General features: G+C 37.4%; 1 pseudogene; it reads left to right on the top strand.

Annotated features, from left to right (window-relative positions):
• Positions 1 to 624: 624 nt before the first annotated feature.
• On the top strand, positions 625 to 3,707 carry LOC118715756 (annotated as a pseudogene).
• The last annotated feature ends 15,861 nt before the right edge of the window (positions 3,708 to 19,568 follow it).

The raw sequence follows: 19,568 nt of genomic DNA, 5'->3' as shown, positions 1-19,568 counted from the left end.
GTGTTACCTGAGACTAGTTTTACTCCTTGACCTCAGTCAGGATTTGTGGGGCTTTTAGGCACGTCTAGATAAATGTGAGCGAGGTGGAGAAATAATTGGTGCAGTTCATAAGCCCACTAACCTACATTTTCTCGATATCTGAATTGCATTCTGGAAATGGGATGCCGTGGAGTGAATAATGACTGGGAAAGGTGCTAAGGAAACAATCCCAGTGGCAGGGAATGGAAATCAATCTGCTCCCCTCTTCCTGCACACAGTCTCAGCAGCTTTGCTCAGCGTTGTTTGTTTTTGGAAACGACATGGTACTCTTCGCAAGAAAGGGGTTGAGTGAAGATCAGAGACCACGCACGCCCTCGAGTGCAAATGATTTCCAAGCTGACAGAAGGCAGGGATCACTCTTGGGCGCGAACGCCTGAAAGACTTTTTCCATCTCAACTTTCAGGAGATCAATCAGTTGCTTTGTACAGCGGAAACGAGCCCATGAAAAGGAAGCTGGGAGAGAAAGCCACTTGTAAAAACGTATTTTATTGGAAAATAACGTGCTCAGGCTCTTAAGTTAGCAGCTGAACTTTTCAGTGCGGGGAATATAAAAATAGGTCAAGAGACACATTAAAATAGATCACGATGAGGCGGTTTGCAGTGATTGTCACGGGTAAGCCAGCAGCAGCATGTCACAGACAATATGCGTCTTCTTCCTAGACAGTTTCAGCTGTGATGAAATAGGCTCAACGTGGCAGTCATTCATAAACCCGTAGGTGGTAATAGAGTTTTTTTAAGTCCATTTTTTCCCTCCTCACTCAGTCTAGTCTGCCACCCTCTTTATAGCCCATTTTATTTGATAATCAACACTTGAGCGAAAGACAGGTGGCCATGCCTCTTAATGACCTCTGTGGCTTCCTGGGCAGAGTGCAGGCTTACAAAAGCTGCTCTTCTATCGCTGTTCCTTGGGCTACGTTGAACATTCTGGTATAAAACTATGTAAGCACAGTAAAATGGAATGAACCTTAAGAATTTAACTTAGAAACAGCACATTCTCTACCTAGTACAGTTATTTTAAAAAATTGATTCAATTGTCGATATTTTAAAATGGGAAGATTTCACACACACACAACTTAGATTCCCAACTTCCCTTTAAGAAGTGGAAAATTGTATTGTATTCTCACGTGACCCAAACCAGCTGTTACTAAGTAGTGACAGCTCTCTCCAGAAGGGTTAAATTGCGAAGAGTGCAAAATTTCACCATATTGATTTGTTTCTTAATCAGAATTTCTGGTCTGCTTTACCTGTCTAGATTGTAACAGATTTTTGAGTTGAGAATGCCAAATGAACGCAGGCAATTTTATGTTGTTAAGTGAAGATGGCTCATCAGAATTCAGTTGCTGCTTTTCTAAACCATTTACGTAGAATTAAGCCTTACAGGTTTTCATCCTACACTCCCAACTCTGTTCTGTTTGATTCTGTTTGAAGTTTGCTACCATAGAACAGCAGTTAATTTGGCTCAGTCTAGAGAGGAGATGTGGCAAAGAGAATTGTGTGGAAGTCTAGTTCCTGTGGATACCTGTCGTGGGAGGTCTCTTAGATGCTATGAGACCCCATTTAAATCAGACGCTTGAGGCAGGAAAAAATAATTATCCTGCTCTTCAAAATTGCTACAGCCTTTTGGAAGAGCAGTTTATTAAGAAGTTTATCAAAAGCCTTAAAAACTCGTATATCCTTCAATTTAATAATTTCATTCCTAGAAACAGACTTGAAAAAATAAGCAGAGATGGGCTCAAACATTTATTGTGATGGTATCTATAATCACAAACATAGGTACAATCTAAATACTGAACATTAGAATAAATTCTGGTATATGCTTATGAATTGAAGCTATGCAGCCACTGGAAATAATATTTACAAGAACGTTCAACAGTGCTTTATTATGAAATGGACAAAGGCAGTAAGATTCCAATTATCTGAAACTTGCATTTGCTTGCAGATAATACAGAAAAAAAGGGAAGGCTCATATAACAAAATATTAATAGTAATTATCTGGAATAGTGGCATTTAATTTTTTCTATAATTGTACATTTCTGCTATGAATATTATAACTGGAAAAGTACACTTAATTTAAAATCTTTTTCCTTATTACTCTTCTGATTTTCTCTCCCAACATCATTGCTTTCCAATCTTCAACAACTAGAGTCAAAAGAATGAATTAAAAGGTCAGAATATTGTCATGAAGTGATTGAGATTAGAGAATCTTAAATGAGAGCCAGGCTTTCAATTTCAGTTCAGATATTTTTGGCTATATGAGCTCGGGTAAGTACTTAGAATTAATGTGCCTCAGTTTCCTCATTATAAAACAACTATGTGATAATACTTGTAGGTTGTTGTGAGTATTAAGTAAGCTAGTATTTTAAAGAACTTAAAATACACTGAGTGGCCAGATTATTATGATCTCTGAACGCATAATATACACTCAGTGTATATTCTCTATAATAAAAGGCTAATATGCAAATTGTCCGCTCAATTAGGAGTTCAACCAGCACACAGGCTGGCCAACTGCCCATGTCCACTCCCCCTGGCCAGGCTGGCCGGACCCCACCCATGTACAAATTCATGCACTGGGCCTCTAATACACACACACACACACACACTGAGTGGCCAGATCATTATGTGTTTAGAGATCATAATTATCTGGCCACTCAGTGTAAAGTCTTGTATATCTTAGATGCTTTTGTGCTTATTGGATAGATCAAGTATAGTAGGAGAGCTTTAGGCTACAGATGGCCATTGCAGCCTTTTAAAATTTAGGTTGTAAAGGTTTTGAGAGAATAAACTTGTTTCCCTTGGAATTTTGAAGTTGGATTGTGCTTTCTGGACTCAGGTCAAAGTTGTTGGAAGTGGCATGAGTAGTCTGGTGAATGTGTATCCAATATTCTAGAATCTTTTCTAGAGCTCCTTAAGGACAAGTTCAGCTTTTTATAGTGCACAGCTTTGACTAAGAATGACAGAACTTAAAGGATCAGTAAAGTAAAGGAGACCATAAACTCGGATCAAACGGGAAGGATGCATGTTTTGCTTATCTCAGAAGAATCTGGAAACATTAGTTTAACAGGCAAGTGGTGATGCTCTGGAGCAAAACTTAGAAAAATAAAAACTATTCTTGCTTCCTTTCTGATGGAACTGTCATCTGTGATGGAGTCCCCTCCAAGAAGCAGATTTTCATGAAAACCCTCACAGGGAAGACCATCATTCTTGAGGTTGAACCCCCAGATACAATAGAAATTATGAAGGCCCAAGATCCAGGTTAAGGAAGGAATTCCTCCTGATCAGCAAAGACTGATTTTTTACTGGCAAGCAACTGGAAGACGGGCGTACTTCGTCTGACTACGACATTCAAAAGGAGTCTGCTCTTCATCTTGTGGTGAGAATCTGTGGTGGTGCTAAGAAAAGGAAGAAGAAATCTTACACCATTCCCAAGAAGAATAAGCATGAAAGGAAGGTTAAGCTGGCTCTCCTGAAATACTACAATGTGGACGAGAATGGCAAAATCAGTCACCTTCATCAGGACTGCCCTTCAGATAAATGTGGTGCTGGAGATTTTATGGCCAGCCACTTGGACAGACATTATTGTGGCAAATACTGTTGGACCCCTGCTTCAACAAACCAGAAGACAAGTAATTGTATTTGGGTTAACAAAAGACACGAACTAAAAAAAAAAATTATTCTTAGAAATTTTCTTAACCACATACTAAATACACATGAGACTGACTCATATGCACTAGTCTAGAAACTGTAAAAACGGGGATATTTTTATTTTAATGGAAAATGTGTAGTTTCTCACTTGGAAATATCCATAGTCTGAGACTTCCTGTCTTTAAGGAGCTTAGAGCAACCATCTCCAGACTTTGCTGCTGGAGAGTTTCTCTCGGTGTGTTCATGCTGCCCTCAGGTCTCTGATCAAGTGTTATGGATGGGGCCTTTTCCACCGACCTGATATAAAATTATAAAATAGCAGCCCTCTACATATCCCCTCTTTCTTTCTCTCTCTCTCTCTTCTCTCTCTTTCTTTCGCTTTCACCTGGCTTTCTTTCCCAGCATGGCACTTAAAATTTTCTAAATGTTCTAAAATATCAAATGTTTACTTGTTTATCGTGGTCTCTTCCCATAGTAGTGAAAGCTTGACAAAGATAGGGACATTAACCATAAGCCCCCAATTTCTAAATGAACATACAAAATATAGATGGTTCTGATACATATGCCTATGAGAAAATGATAGGAATTCCTGTACCAGCAGCATATTTTTAAGGTCACAGGCAGATATCATTGCTTCACCTGGAATGAACTATGTGAAACCTCTTGTTTAAAGAATCAAAACTTGCTGGATTAGATGCTACTTTATCCTTGAATTGTTTCCTGATCCTTCTAGGTGCAAATTTCTCTTTTCTCTAAAGTCACATGATGCTTGATTGTTTTCTGATGATACAAATCATCTACATTAATGTATTGTAGTGTAGCATAGAAGTAAAAGTGGGGGGTGAAAGATTCAAGCATATATGTGAGGTTTTTTTTATTTTATTAGATGTACATACTTGGGAAAAATTACTTTCTCTTAGTCCTAGTTCCTCATTTTTAAAATGGGGATATCAATAATACCTACTTGCCTGACATTATAAGCACACCATACATTAGTTATTGTTTTTTTTTTAATTTATTTTTTATTTCAGAAAAGAAGGGAGAGGGAGAGAGAGATAAGAACATCAATGGTGTGGGAATCAAGCTGGCAACCTGGGTATGTGCCTTTGACGGGAATCGAACCCAGGATCCTTTAGTCCTCAGGCCGATGCTCTATCCCCTGAGCCAAAACTGCTAGGGCTAGTTGTTATTATGTAGTTGGCTTTGTCCTTCTCTTGAATGTGAATTCTCTCTAGGAGAAAAATCTGTTTGGTGTATCCTAATACTGGTTGCTCTATGTTGTAGATTCCCAAGTCAAGTTTGCTGAATGGATAAATATATGAATGTACTTCACTGATCAGATAAAAATGATTCATTGGGGAAAGAAAAACAGATCAGTATGCCTGGGCATACTTTCTTCCCATAGACATGTATTTAGGCTGCAAACACCTTGTAGTGTCTTCAATCCATATACCTTTAAATATTTAAGGCCCTAAATCGACCTCTTGCTGTGCTTTTTGCCTCCTACCTTCAGAACTTATTTCTTACCCATTGTGAGCTAACCCCTGCTGGCATCAGTCCCATAAAAGAAAATGAATGTGCTTATTCCTAAATAAATAATGACACTGTTGCTCGTTTTTTCCACAAGGGATTCTTCCAAATCTTACTGGAGCAGTGAGACACACAGAGAAAGGACTTCTATGCTCTTTCCTTGAAATGGAAAGAGGCACTTCAAAAGCAAATATTTCACATTTGTTTGGGCTGCTACTGACACATGTCTCAATTTACAGTTACGGGGAAGCTCTAGGTTACAAAGCTGACATCTGAAAAAAAAGGACTGATAAGGAAAAATTTGACAGTCTCTGCCTTTTCCATCACCCCATGGATGATGGGTAATTTCACAACGATGACAGCTTGGGACACAGTTCTAGAAATCTTTTTTTCCCCTCTCTCAAATATACATTAAATTAGTGTGTATATATGTACATATATTTTAATATTTTATTTCAAATTTACATTAAATGTGTATATGTGTGTGTGTGTGTGTGTGTGTGTGTGTGTGTGTATTTTAATATTTTTCTCTGTTAAAAAGTCACATCTGTAAGAAGTTAGGACAGCAGCAGAGAATCTATTTTATCTTTGATTTAGGTCTAATCTGCAAGAAAGAGCTGCAGAGATAGTTATAAATGTGAATTCTTTGTCCATGACCAAAAGTTTTTTCTTTTCTCAGCCACTATCTCCTCCTCCTCCAATGCCTTTCACTCTCCTTCTCCTGATGTTTACTCTCCTCCTCCTCCTTTCCTGTCAAACAGGTAGCACACAACTTCCTTTTAGTGAATCAGCATCATTTTGAGATTTTTAAATTATTATTAAAGTTCATCTGATTCTGGCTTTCTGCCACCCAGTGACAGCTTCAGTCTCACTTCTCTCATAGTGGGCCCCATTACGATGACAAAGTGGCATCTGATTTTTAAGAGTGTAAATACCACACTGGACTTCCACTATGCTTCATCCTTCACTGGTAGATAGACTCCAGCTTTATGGCTCGTAAATAAGCACAGCAAGGATAGTTAAAATCCAGGAAATGTATGTATAATACATTATACAAAAGGTTCCCATTTCCCAAGAAAGCAAGCTTTCTATCAATGCAATATATCTTTCATATTATTCTTGTTTATGGAAAGAATTTTATTTTAATATCATGATTCATCAATATAGACTTACCCACCTTGATCCTTGGTGACAAATCCATGCACTGGGCCTCTAGTATACATATAAAATCTTTGGTTAATCTCTTCCTGTCCTTCCTTCTCCCCACTCCCTTATGAGATTCATCAATCTGTTCCATGTTTTCATGCCTGTGCACTGAGTGTCTGCCCCCTGGTGGTCATTTCAAGTCATAGCTACTGGTTGAAGGGTTGCTTAGGCATAGATAGATAGATAGATAGATTACTTCAATACATCTCTTTTTGAATTGTGCATATCTTGAACACAAAAATAAGCAATAGCATAGAAAAAATATAATTAATAGATATATTTTAACATCTTTCAAAAGAATATCCTCTATATATTCATAAAATATTCACAAAAATTGATCATGTACTTAATCCAGAGACATTTTTGCATATGAAGTATACATTTTATAGTCTACATTTTCTAACATTAGAAATTGATATCAGAAATTGAATGAAACAATTATTAGAAATTAGAAATAAATGACATGAAGGTAATCCCAAAATATGAAATGTGTAACAGCTAAGAATGAATTTCTGAATCACTGTTCAATGAAACTGGAAATAAAAAACATAATTTGCAAACTATGTAGAAACCAATGCAAAGTGGAAACACACGACAGAGCCCACACTATAGTCAAAGCAAATACATCTTTATATTTTTTTAAGTGGAATTATAAAGCAAACTACTGTTCCTTTCTGGGTGGACTGGTCATTAGTGCCTGATTTAGCTGGACATGAAATTTGATTATCTGATTGACAGAGAGGAAAGATGACAATGCAATCAATTTAGCTTATTACCTATTATTAAAGAATTAGAAAGAAGAGGCTATTAATAAAGATAAAAATAAAAGTATTGGGGGAAAATACTATGAAAAAGATTTAGCAGAAATTAATTTTTTTAAGAAAACAAATTATTTAAACCACTTAGAGTGTACAAAAAATGATGAACAGGCAAAAATGATAAAACTATAGAATGGAAAGGAATAGCCATTTATAGAGCAATATGTAGAATTCTGCGAGGTGACTACAAAAAAGGTCTTAGTAGCAATTTTGAAAAACTAGACAAAAAAGGTATTTTATCAGAAAATTACAAATTACTAGAAAATTATAAGAAAAGGTACACAACTGCATAGTTTATTAAAAATGATAGGAGGTGCTACATTTAGCCTTGAAAAGGGGAAATGCTCAAGTACAGCAACACAAACTCCAGTATGCGATATATGTATATAAAACATTCACGTACACAGAAACAGACAACTGAATTCATATTGCTGTGTCTAAACTTTCTCACTTCTGCCCAGTAACAATGATGTTACTCGTTTGGGCCTTCTGCACATGCACTGCCATACACATTAGTTTGTATGCATATGAATAATGTACCAGTATATGTACATATATAGCTCATGTAAATAATCGATATCTACATGTGTATATATATAAACATCCATATTATATATATATATATATGAAAAATTATATAAAAAAAGCTATGCTATCTTGTCTACCAAGATATTAAAATATACTATAAATTCACATTGATATGATATTGGCTTAGAAATGGAAAGTAGATGACATGGGACAAAAATAGAGATTCCAGAAATAGAATTTGGAGAATACAATACATGACAAAGGCGGTGTTTTAATTTAGTGGGAAAGGATGGATTATTTAATAAACTGCGTTGATCCTATGCATATGGAAGAAATCATATGACTCCCATTGTACATCATATACAAAAATAAATTCCAGATGGACTGAATATCTTTTTCCCCCCTCAACCATTTGAGAGAAAGTTGCAGACATAATGTCCTTTTATTCCTAAACACTTCATAAAAGCAATCACAGTACATGAAAATCACAGTCAAAACCAGGAAATTACAATTGGTGAAATATTATCCTCTTATCTATTGCATTATATTATCACCAATTGTACTAATGTCTTTTTAAACAAAAAGGGGAATGGTAATTTCCATCTCAGATATGATGCTGCACTTGGTTGTCACATCATTCTGTTCTCCTTTAATCTGGAGAGCTTTTCAGTCTTTGACTTTATCACCTTAACACCTTTGAGCAGGATGGGCCAGTTATTTTGAAGACTGTTCCTCAACTTGGTGTGCTGATATCACCAAAGACATTCTTAACCGCACTTTTGATTAGTCTGTTATTTTCTCTCTTTCCTTTCAACCATTCGCCTATCCCACTGATTTGAGAGGCTGCTCAGTGGCAAAAATGGATGGACCCTTGGTTCAGCCTCTTTTTCAAAGCTGTTTGCTGACAACAATAAGATCTCCTAAAGTTAGCCACCACCCACAGAAAACCCAGCATTTCCTTACTACCTGGAAATCCAATAGTACCTGTATTCTGAGATTCAACATTGTTTATAAAAGATTAGAAAAACTTTTCCCTATTTGTTGGCCATAAGGGTAATTATATTTGAGGCAATGCCCTTGTGTAAATCTTAGTCAATCACCTAATCAAATTTCATGTCCAGCTATATCAGGCCTTAATGGCCAGTCCACCCAGAAAGGAACAGTAGTTTGCTTTATAATTCCACTTAATTCTGATGGTTTTTCTTGAATTGGCAGGTAGCGGTTGTTTTTGTTAGGAATATAAATAATTTTTGGCCAGCAGGCAACTGCATTTTTATTTTGCATAAATTTGTTTGACCTTCCAATACCACAAAGACTTAGTGGGCCAGGTTTTCAAATGGTCTGAACCAAACTTTCTTTTAACAGGTGTAATTTAATCTCCTGCCTGTTTCTTTGCACAAATGCCAGTGTTGCAACATTTATCAAAAGGCTTGTAAACTGGCTGCCTGATGCTGTGGACAGGCTGAGTGGTATAAACACAGCCCCGGGAAAGCTAACGCCTGCCATATTCCCAAATTCTCATCGGTGTGGTTAGAGATTGGGACTGTGATACTTTCTACATAAGACCTTGGTTCCTACATTTTACCACCTATCTGAGCTTTACCACTAATTTCACATAGAGAATAGCATACATATACCAATATGAACTTAATTCATATTGCTGTGCCTAAACTTTCTCACCTATGCCCAGTAACAATGATGTTACTCATTTTATAGGCACTCATTTTAATGTGAGGAAGAAATTAAATAATTTCACATGGTGCATAGCATACATATAACGACATCTAGTAAATTTCATCTTTTGTTACTTTTGCCGGTTATGTCACTTCGGTAAATCATGTAAGTGGATGTTCCGGGTATCAATTGATGTGTAACATTTTACTTCAAACCTAGTGTTTTGAAACAGAAAGCATTTTATCCTCACAAGGTAAATTAAGAACTTGGGCCCCACTGGTGTGGGTCAGTGATTGAGCATCAACCCATGACCAAGAAGTCACTAGTTTGATCCCAGTCAGGGCACATGCCCGGGTTTGTAGGCTCAATCCCCAATAGAGGGTGTGCAGGAGGCAGCTGATTGATGATGTTTCTCTCATCGATGTTTCTATCTCTTTATCTTTCTCCCTTCTTCTCTCTCTAAAAATCAACAAAAGCATGTATTTTTTAAAAAAGATATGGGCAGGGCTTAGCTGGGTGTGGCATCACCTGATATCTCTTAATCATTTACAACTGCTGGCTGGCTGGACTTGGATAGTCCAGGAAGTCTCCACTGGTTTGAGTTTCACTGGTCTGGTGGCTTGGGAAGGGGTAACTGGAAGACTGGTTTCCATATGGTCTCTCCCCCTTTCGAAATGGTCTTTTCAACGGGATAGTCAGACTGCTTGCATGGCAGCTCAGGATTCAAGAGTGAGTGTGCTAACAGACCAAAGAGTTTCAGAAATTATAAGGTGTCACATGCGCTGCATTCTTTTGGTTTCATAGGACCAGTTCATATTCAGTGTGGAAAGGGGCTACATATGTGCATACATACTGGGAAGCATGATTCATTGTGAGTGGCAGGGGCATTGTCTGGAGAGAAGCTACCACAATGAATAATTATGTTTCCTCCAAGGATACTCCTTTATATCTGTGTGCAAATTAATGGTCATGCGTTACTTGAGCATTGGTCCAAAGTGTTTATTGCAAAAATGCTTGAAAGAAGGATGTCAGACTCATCACATGGAGTGGCTTGACATTTTTTGAGATTGGTCTGGGAGCTCCCAGAAAACTATAACTAGGACCAAATACTTCTGTAGTATTTAAAAAAAAAATCCCTAATGTTTTATTGATTGATTTGAACTATATTATGTAAAATATTGATGGTTTATAATAAACATTTATTTCCCATTCTCTGTAAGTTAGCTGTGGCTTTGCTGGGCTTACCTTGGATCATTTGGGGTCAGCTGGACTGCTAGGCTTCAGGCTGGTGGGGGAGGGGTTTCAGCTATGTTCATATGTCTCCTCCTTCTGGAACCATATACTTCCATTCTGAACGTAGGGTTAAATTGAGGAGTTCCAGAAGCTAAAGCAAAACATGCAAACACACCTATGAACCCTGCTCATGCCATGTACATTTACATTCCATTAGCCAAATCAAACCACATGGGTAAACTCAAAGTCATTAGAGCTAGTCTATTCTACACACAGGGAGGCCATCAGGGAAAGGAATCACTGTGAACAACTAATATTCTCTGCCAGAGGCATACTGGAATAAGAGGTCAGTTTTCCTGGCCATACATACCATGTTGCAAAGATCTTCAATTCTCTATTTGTGAAGCTCTAATTCCCGTACAATAGAACAGAGCATCCACCTTCTGATAAGTGTTGGGAGGGTCTTTAGAGTTCAACCCAAAGCATAATATTTTAATTGGGTAATATACAGAAATTACTATCCTATTTTTGGAAATGTTTTATTTATATTCACATGGTGTTTATGAAGCACCAACACTGTATTCAGCAATTGATAATGTGTAAGAAATTGGTCTCTGCCCCGAGGAATTTATTTCAGAGCAATTCAAGCCATTTAAATCAGTGTCAGGCTTTCAACTTTGAACAGACAGCTGTGCAGAGGAGATAAGCTTTTGAAGATGCAGCAGAAATGGAGTTCATAGAAGAAATGAGAGCGGCAAAGATGATAAGCAACCAAGAAAGGGAGAGTTTATCCAGACCGGCAAAATGAATGGTAGGAAAGGGGGGAAAATACCAGTCCAGGTGATGGAAAAGACAAAGGTGAGGCTCCAGCTCAACTTTATCCTCAGCATTTTCAGAAATCCTAAGAAAGTTAGACATCCTTGACTATGATTAGTTCCTCTCAGTCCCTGTGGTTATGTTGTTAAGAGATTCGTGCACCTTAGTAATTCTCCAACCTAAGTTAGCACCTGATCATAGACTGAAACATTACCTTCCAATAGGTTATAATTGGAGGGTTCCCATAGGCACCTATGCCTTGAACATAATGTCTTCAACTGAATTCATCATATACCTGATGATCCTAAATTACTTACCACGTGAAAGTTGCTCTGCACTATAGGGATTAAGGTAAGGATAACAAGGAAAGTTGTGGTGTCTCACAGATTGCGTGGCCCATTTGGATGGGCACATGATAGGAGGGGATCTGAGGGGCAGATTCAGGCTGGTGGAAGAGTCCCCTTGCCATCAAAGCCTGCCCACTCACTTTTTGCAGTCTCCTCTCCAGTCTCTGTAGGGCATTTGTTTGTGGCTGCCCAGAATCAGTGACTCGCCCCAGTATTTTCCCATCATTCCATTATTATTATGATGATGATGATGATGATGATGATGTGTGTGAATTATCTCTCCCACATTGTGGGTAATATTTGGCAAGTCTGTCAGCAGAGATGCCCTGTTCTGCCAGTCTTCCCTGATGGTCTTTTGATGTGTCACCTTGGCTACCCAATTGTGCCCCATTACTTAAACACTAATCTAGATGTTGTTGTAAATTTATTTTAAATGTTAATAAAGTCCATAATAAGTTAACTTTGAGAAGAATATCTTCGATAATCTGGGTGGACCTGATTCAATCAGTATAAAGGCTTTATTAGCAAAGCTTAGGCTTCCCTGGGGAAGAAGAAATACTGCAGCTTAAGATTGTGCCTGAGTGTTTCGGGCTGCCCTCCTGATGCCCTGAGGAGTTTGGACTTACCTGGCCAGCCTTGTTGATCATGCAAGCCTATTCTTTGCAATCAACTCCTTATTATACCTCTCTTACTGGTTCCGCTCCTCTAGTTGAGCCCTGGCTGACACACCTTTCCATCTCTGCTTTCTCACACATGAAATGGAAGGGATGCCCTATTTACCACACAAAAGTTGCCCTGCTCTATAGTAACTAAGGATAGCAAGGTAAGACTGTTATCCTTTAGTCTCTTAGGACAATTTACAGACTTCAAACTGATTTAAAAATACTTTCATCAGCTATGTTTTTGTTTTGCTGAGGTGAGTCTCTGCTGAGCTCCTTGTTATGCTATTCTGGAAGTTCTGCCTCTCTTGCTTTATTTTTATTTTTTATTCTGTTAATTTGAAGATATCCTATTGCCCTTTAGATAAGCGAATACAAATGATTTCTGTGGCACCATTTGGCATTAACTTTGCTAAAAAGTGAGAAGTTGTGAAATGTGCCCAACTTAGAAATTGGGATCATTGACAGCACCTCAGTTTATCTTCTAGCAAGAATGCAGTCTCTGAGAAGCAGCAGTTGGAAAGTTGTGCTTACATCTGAAGCACCAATTTCAGTACAGTGATTGGTTGTAGCATAAATTTAGGTTATCTTTGGAAAAGTCCGACTGTATGGTCGAGATAGGCATGGTCGGCCCTCCCAGAGGTATTTGCAAGCACTTAGTAGAATAGCTTTTCATTAAGTAAGAAAAAAAGGTGATAAATGAGCTAACAAATTGAACTTTCAGTTTTAAGTAAGAGGCTTAAATGTTAGCTAAAGAAACACAGGTAAAGACCAGAATACAATTGTGGATAATAGTGTATATTAGTCAGTGTGCTTGTGGTGGGCAGGGGGGAAGAAAAAGCTTGGCCCTGCCACACTTTGATTTCAGACTTTTTGCATCTAAAACTATGAGAGAAAAAAAAATGTTGTTATAAGCCACTAGTTGTGGGTAATTTGCTGTGGCAGCCTTCAGAAGCACACATCTACTTTGTCTTTTGCTCCCCCTTTTAATGAGTTTAATGTGACTCTTTCCGTCCAATGTCCATATGCTTTGTGTGGATATATGGACATCCTTGATAAATGTCTAGGCTTATTAGCAACAAAAGGAATTTAAGTTTCAAATAGATAAAGCAACAAAATCTTTCAACAAAATGCCCTAAATGTGCCAGACCAATTTTGAGGTCAAACGATGTGTCTCAAGTGTCTCAGAAGTCTACTTAGAAATTACAATACATGCTCAAACTTGATTTTCATCACCACAGTGCATCTTTTGAATTAGCATAGTAATGATAAAAGCCATCCCACTCCTGACAAGGGAAAATGGGTATAATTACGTATTGCTACAGGAGCTGTAAATGGACCCAATATTGTATATAGAAATTTGGCAATATGAAGTAAGAACCATGAGGATGACACCATTTGCCTAGGTGATACCATTGCTTATAGAAATGTGTTCCAAAGAACTATAAAAGGAAAATATTTATATGAAGGCATTTCTGTAACAAAACAAAACAAAAAGAACAACAAAAACTCTGGAATAGTTCAAAAGTCAAACTGTGAACCACTAGATGAACAGACTGTGTCCCACTCATTCTTAAAATAATTTTTTTTTAACCAAACATCTCTTTAGTGCTGAAGATTAATGCTAAAAAGAGCAAAATCAACTACTGAGCAAAAAGAAGCTCAGAACTGAATTCATATTCTTTCTTATGACAGGAAACACTCTGAATAGTAACAATGGTTCAGTCTAATTGTTATTGGATTTAGGACCCTTCTGGGTAATCCAGGATGATCTCAAATCTTGATTACATCTCAAAGACCACCCTCTGTTCCACCAGACTTAGTGGACTTATCTTTTGGGGTGGCCATCCTTCAAGCCACTATAAACCACTGTTGGTTTGAGGAGATACCCAGAGGAGCTTAGATTTATCATGATATACTTTTGTCAATGTATGTGCACCACTTTCTTGCAGGGCACAGAAAGGCACCTGGACCTTAGAACTGGTCTGCCCAGAACCACTGCATATCAGGCATTAAGACCAACATTTTCCAAAGCAAAACCTAAGAACATCACTGATAACGATGTTATGCCACTTTGGGTAATAAATAGTACTCAGGGAGGCATACTTTGGATGACAAAATGCTGGCAATTTCAAATCATGGTGGGAATGAGCAACTCAACATAGTACATAAAATTGGTACTTTTTTCCAGAAAACCCAGCTGGTAGAGACAAGGAATTAGCTCTTATTTTCTTAGCTTTGGATAATTCAGGCTATCAAAAAAAAAAATCAACAATGTATTTGTTTTTATCAAAATATAATTCTAGTCAAAATGGGTGCTATTAATTAAGTTTCTAATTTGTGATATTTAGGGTGCTATAAATTTCTGAGAAAATACTAGATTAAAGATGCACACTAACCACACAGATTATATGGATTCTCAGCGCATGATGGAGTTTATGAAGCTTCAAGGGCTGTATAATTCAATCCCCTCATTTCACACATGTGGACATTGAGGCAGGAGAAGTTGTATTGTCCTGCATGAGTCACCCTAGGAATGGGAGCCAGAGTCTGGGATAGAACCTGGACTACTGAATTCCAGTCTGTGGTCCTTTTGACCCTGCCACAATTTTCAAGGATAGTTATCTGAACACTGACTTCCCTCTGATAACAGCATCTTTCTTGGCCACTTTCTGTAGCTTTTGGCTGCTTTTCCTTGACTTCAGCCTTTTCCCAGCTGCTTATCAGAGGCTCAGCTTTAATTGCTTCCTTAACACAAAGTCAATTCTACTTGAAAGACTAAGCTGGACAGGGTACTCAATTCCTCAGTGTTCTAAGACAACATGGACGCTCTTCCTTGGAGGATCTGTAATTCAAATATCAGTTCCTTTAATTACAAAGTTTTAGTTCCTTAGAATCATTTATCTCAGACTTAATTTAAACAACTTTTGGCAAACAAGCAAAAAAAACATGAAGAAGGCTTTAAACAGAAGCCCACAGGTTCTTTTCATACCTGGCTCATAGGAGTGGTGCTAGGTAGGATCCATGTGAATTTTCACATACACCGTGGAAGAAAGCATGGCATACATGAGGAATATAAGATTTTGAAATCAAGATGGTAACTCAAATCCCAGATTGACCACTCTGAGCTCTGGGCTACAGTTGTGTCAACAACCTGGGAAATGGTTTTCATTATAACAAGATAACATGTTGGAGTTATTTATGGTCTTATTTTTCTGTGACTTTATCAGACAAAATGAGAGAGGATGAGAGGAAGGAGTGTTTGGTAGAAAAAAACATAATCCTGGAACTGTGGTTTTTGTTCTTCCCTGAAATTCTAGAGTCATTAAGAACAGAAATGTTAGTAGCCAGTGTTGAAAGCAGGGGGATGTTCATCAAGGTGACAATGGTCATAATCCAATGGTCTTTGGAATCCTACTGCTATTGTCTGTGGGGATTCATCATATCCTTCCACTGCTCTGATTGAGGCAGATACAGAGACTGTCCCAATGTCCGCTCCAGGAATGCAGAGTTGGAACCAGAGAGGGTACCAGAAGATGCTGGATTCCTAGACAAGATTCAGCACTAAATTTATTGAGAAAATACAGGTGGTATCTACCTTCTACCATCAGAAGGATCTCATACTTTCCACCAAGCACACCCCCCTATAAAAATGAGGAAGAGTGGCTGAAATGGCTGTTATTGTTATCTCTTTCAATTTTTTCATGATCTTTCATGTGTCTATAAATGTTCTAAGTGTTTCCATCCTTTAACTGGTAATAATTTCATATTCTACTTTCTACATACTATTAATTTATTTAAAATATTTTGATAGATACCTACTATATGCCAGGCTATCCATACCAATCAAATAGCTAATAGTGGTGATTCTAATTACTGTCATGTTGCTGTACATGCTTCTGTCATTATATTCCAACCTCTAACTTATCTGATCCATTGGTGAAACCCCTCCCCCCTTTTTTAGACTCCAACTCTGTACTCATACTTCCAAACTTTACTCTTGATATGTGAAAATAAGGCTTTGACATTTAGCAGAACATTTAGTCTCTAAACTAATCTTGGTTGCCAAGACTATTTTCATACTCTTCAGTCAATAAAATATTTTCTGAAGTTTAAAGCTGAACAATGGCTTCTTTATTCTAGGTGGCAGCTAACTTCCTTAGAAATGAATAAACCATTAAATCAGAAGCCAGAGGCAACTTAATTTATGGGGATGAAATTATTGTTGTTTTAACCATTTCAAAATAGAATGCTCTTTACAAGAGCAAGGATCTTGTTTCATTTCTGAATGCCTCGTACCTAACTCAGGATCTGCTACACAGTTGGCACTCAATAAATGTGTCTTGGGTGAAAGGGTAGTCTCATTAGCTTTTATAAATCACACTTTATAGTGCACTTCTGGATATTCTAGTTTATGTGAAATCAGAAGTTATCTAGGAAGGAATGAAGCATGTGTGTACTGGATCTGATTGACATGTCTCCCTACATTTACTCATTTCCACCCCATCTTGCCCCATGGTCCCAGGCCACTGTCATCTCACTCTTAACAGTAATTCTTCATGTGACGTATTTGGATAAGCGGTACCAGTATCACCTGAGAGCTTGTAATAGATGTGAAATGTTATTCTTTACCTTAGACTCATTGAATCAAAAACTCTGAAGTGAGGCCCAGCAATTTATGTTTTTAACAAGCCATGTAGGCAATTTTGATGTGTGCTAAAATTTGAGGACTACTTTTTGAACACCTCTGTCTAGCTTAGTCTCCCTTAGAGATGAGAACTAGGATGTATTATGGAGCCCATGAAAGAAGCCCCAGCTCTTCTATACCAGATTCTATTGGTCCAGATACTTAGAGGTTAGAACAGGTAACACAATATAAATGTGCCCTCAGAGTAAATGCCTCATACACATATATTGAGGTGATGAGAGTCTTTGTGTATGTAAATTCAAGCCAATGAGCTTGATTTTTCTGTTTCTGCAATTGAGATTAACTTAGGGCTATATGAGGGTGACCATATGGTCTGAGACCCACATCATAGTTTAGACTTCAGTAAGGCATTCTCTAATGGAGAATGTCTATGTGGCCTTCTATCCCTGATGAGTGAATCTTAATTGCTTTTGTTAAGTCAATACAATTCTGAAATGCATCATGAACATTTTTAAAAATATATTTTATTGATTTTGTACAGAAAGGAAGGGAGAGAGATAGAGAGTTAGAAACATCGATGAGAAAGAGTCATCAATCAGCTGCCTCTTGCACACCCCCTACTGGGGATATGCCTGCAACCAAGGTACATGCCCTTGACCGGAATCGAACCCGGGACCCTTCAGTCCCCAAGCTGACGCTCTATCCATTGAGCCAAACCAGTCCCGGCACATCATGAACGTTTGAATCAAGATTTTGTAAAGACAATAAGAGGACTTTGAATAACTAAATTTTTACGTGGGATGTAGTATAAGGTAAAGTTCAAGAAAGCATAACTATAAATTATATACAATAAACTCTCCCAACTAATAGTTCTGAGGTTAAAATTTTAGTACATCTTTATTAAAAGAACTCATAAAAACTTTAGGGAAATATCTCTGCCCTGCTGCTGTTTTTCTCTTGTTCTGGGTTTTAGTCATTCAGTGAGTCTCTTGTAAGTCCCATCTGTTCCAAGTCCCACAATGTCCGTGTTTGAATGGTTTCCTTCCTCATCCTAATTGTAGAGATGTTTCAGTGCTTTTGTCAGTGGTGTTTGAAATTCATGTCAATGATATATAACAGCTTCATAAATTGTATGTGCATAGCTTTCTCCTCTGATTAATATGTACTGTAAGTGTCAATTCATTTCTGGAACTTGAGGAAATTTGCTTTTCTAATGACTGCTATCTGTTTCTCTGAGTACTTTTCTCTCCTAGGCTTTTATCATAGCTTGCTGGCTCTCTTTGTTCCGAATGCTTGCATCTATGAAATCTACCCACTTTAAATAGCAGTGGTTTTTTTTTTTTTTTTTCTTTGATGGAAAAATATTATTTAGTCTGACACGATTATGAAAGGACTTCTCTTTGCCTCCCACTCCCCCACTAGAAGTCATTTTCTGATCATTCTTGTGTTACTGTCAGATATCTCTCACCTCATGTTGCCATATAAAGCATTTTTGTTTATCTATTCTTATGCACGACTATGTAAAATCACCAGAGGCATACAGGTGTACCAGTTAATACTGCTGATTTTTTTTTTCAATAGATAGAGTTACACATATGTTGATATATATTTGATTTGATATGTATGCTCTTTTGTTATATTAACAGCAAGATTCAAAACTTAATGTGTCAAATATTAACATCAAACCTTATAAATGCCCAATTTTGTGCCAAAAAGCACTTGCGGGAAGTTTTAATTCATTACTCTATTTTGAAAAAAGTGCTCCTGCAAGTTATTGTATATTTCGGGAAGCTTATGGTGAACATGCTTCATCTTATGATACTTGTGATGGTTTAAAACACTGGTTTAAATGCTTTTAAAAGTGATGATTTTGATGTGAAAGGCAAAGAATGTCCAGGTTAATGGAAAAAGTTTGAAAACCAAACAATTACAAGCTTTATTGGATGAAGATAGATGCCAAACTCATAAACAGCTTGCAGAAAGATTAAACATTGCTCAGCAAACAATTTTCAAATGTTTATAAATAACGAGAAAGATTTTAAAGGATGGAAAATGGGTGCCTCATCAACTGAACGAAAGTCAAATGTTGTTCAAATGGCATGAAAGAAAGTCTTTTTTTTTTTTTTTTTTTTTTTTGCTTGCATTAAATTGTGACTGGTGATGAAAAGAGCATTTATTTTGAGAATCTCAAATGCACAAAATCATGGGTTGATTCAGGTCAACCATCAACATTGACTGCAAGGCCAAATCACTTTGGAAAGAAGACAATGGTCTGTGTTTGGTGGGATCAGTTAGGTGTGGTGTATTATGAGCTTCTAAAACCAGGTGAAACCATTAATAATGATCGCTACCAATAACAAATAATCAGTTTGAACCACACTTTGATTGTGGAATGACCAGAATGTTCCAGAAGACATGGCAAAGTAAT

Source organism: Pipistrellus kuhlii, unplaced genomic scaffold (assembly GCF_014108245.1).
Source record: "Pipistrellus kuhlii isolate mPipKuh1 unplaced genomic scaffold, mPipKuh1.p scaffold_m20_p_11, whole genome shotgun sequence".
Classification (NCBI taxonomy): Eukaryota; Metazoa; Chordata; class Mammalia; order Chiroptera; family Vespertilionidae; genus Pipistrellus; species Pipistrellus kuhlii.
Note: the sequence above shows the minus strand (reverse complement) of the source record. Positions and strands in the feature narration are given on the sequence as shown.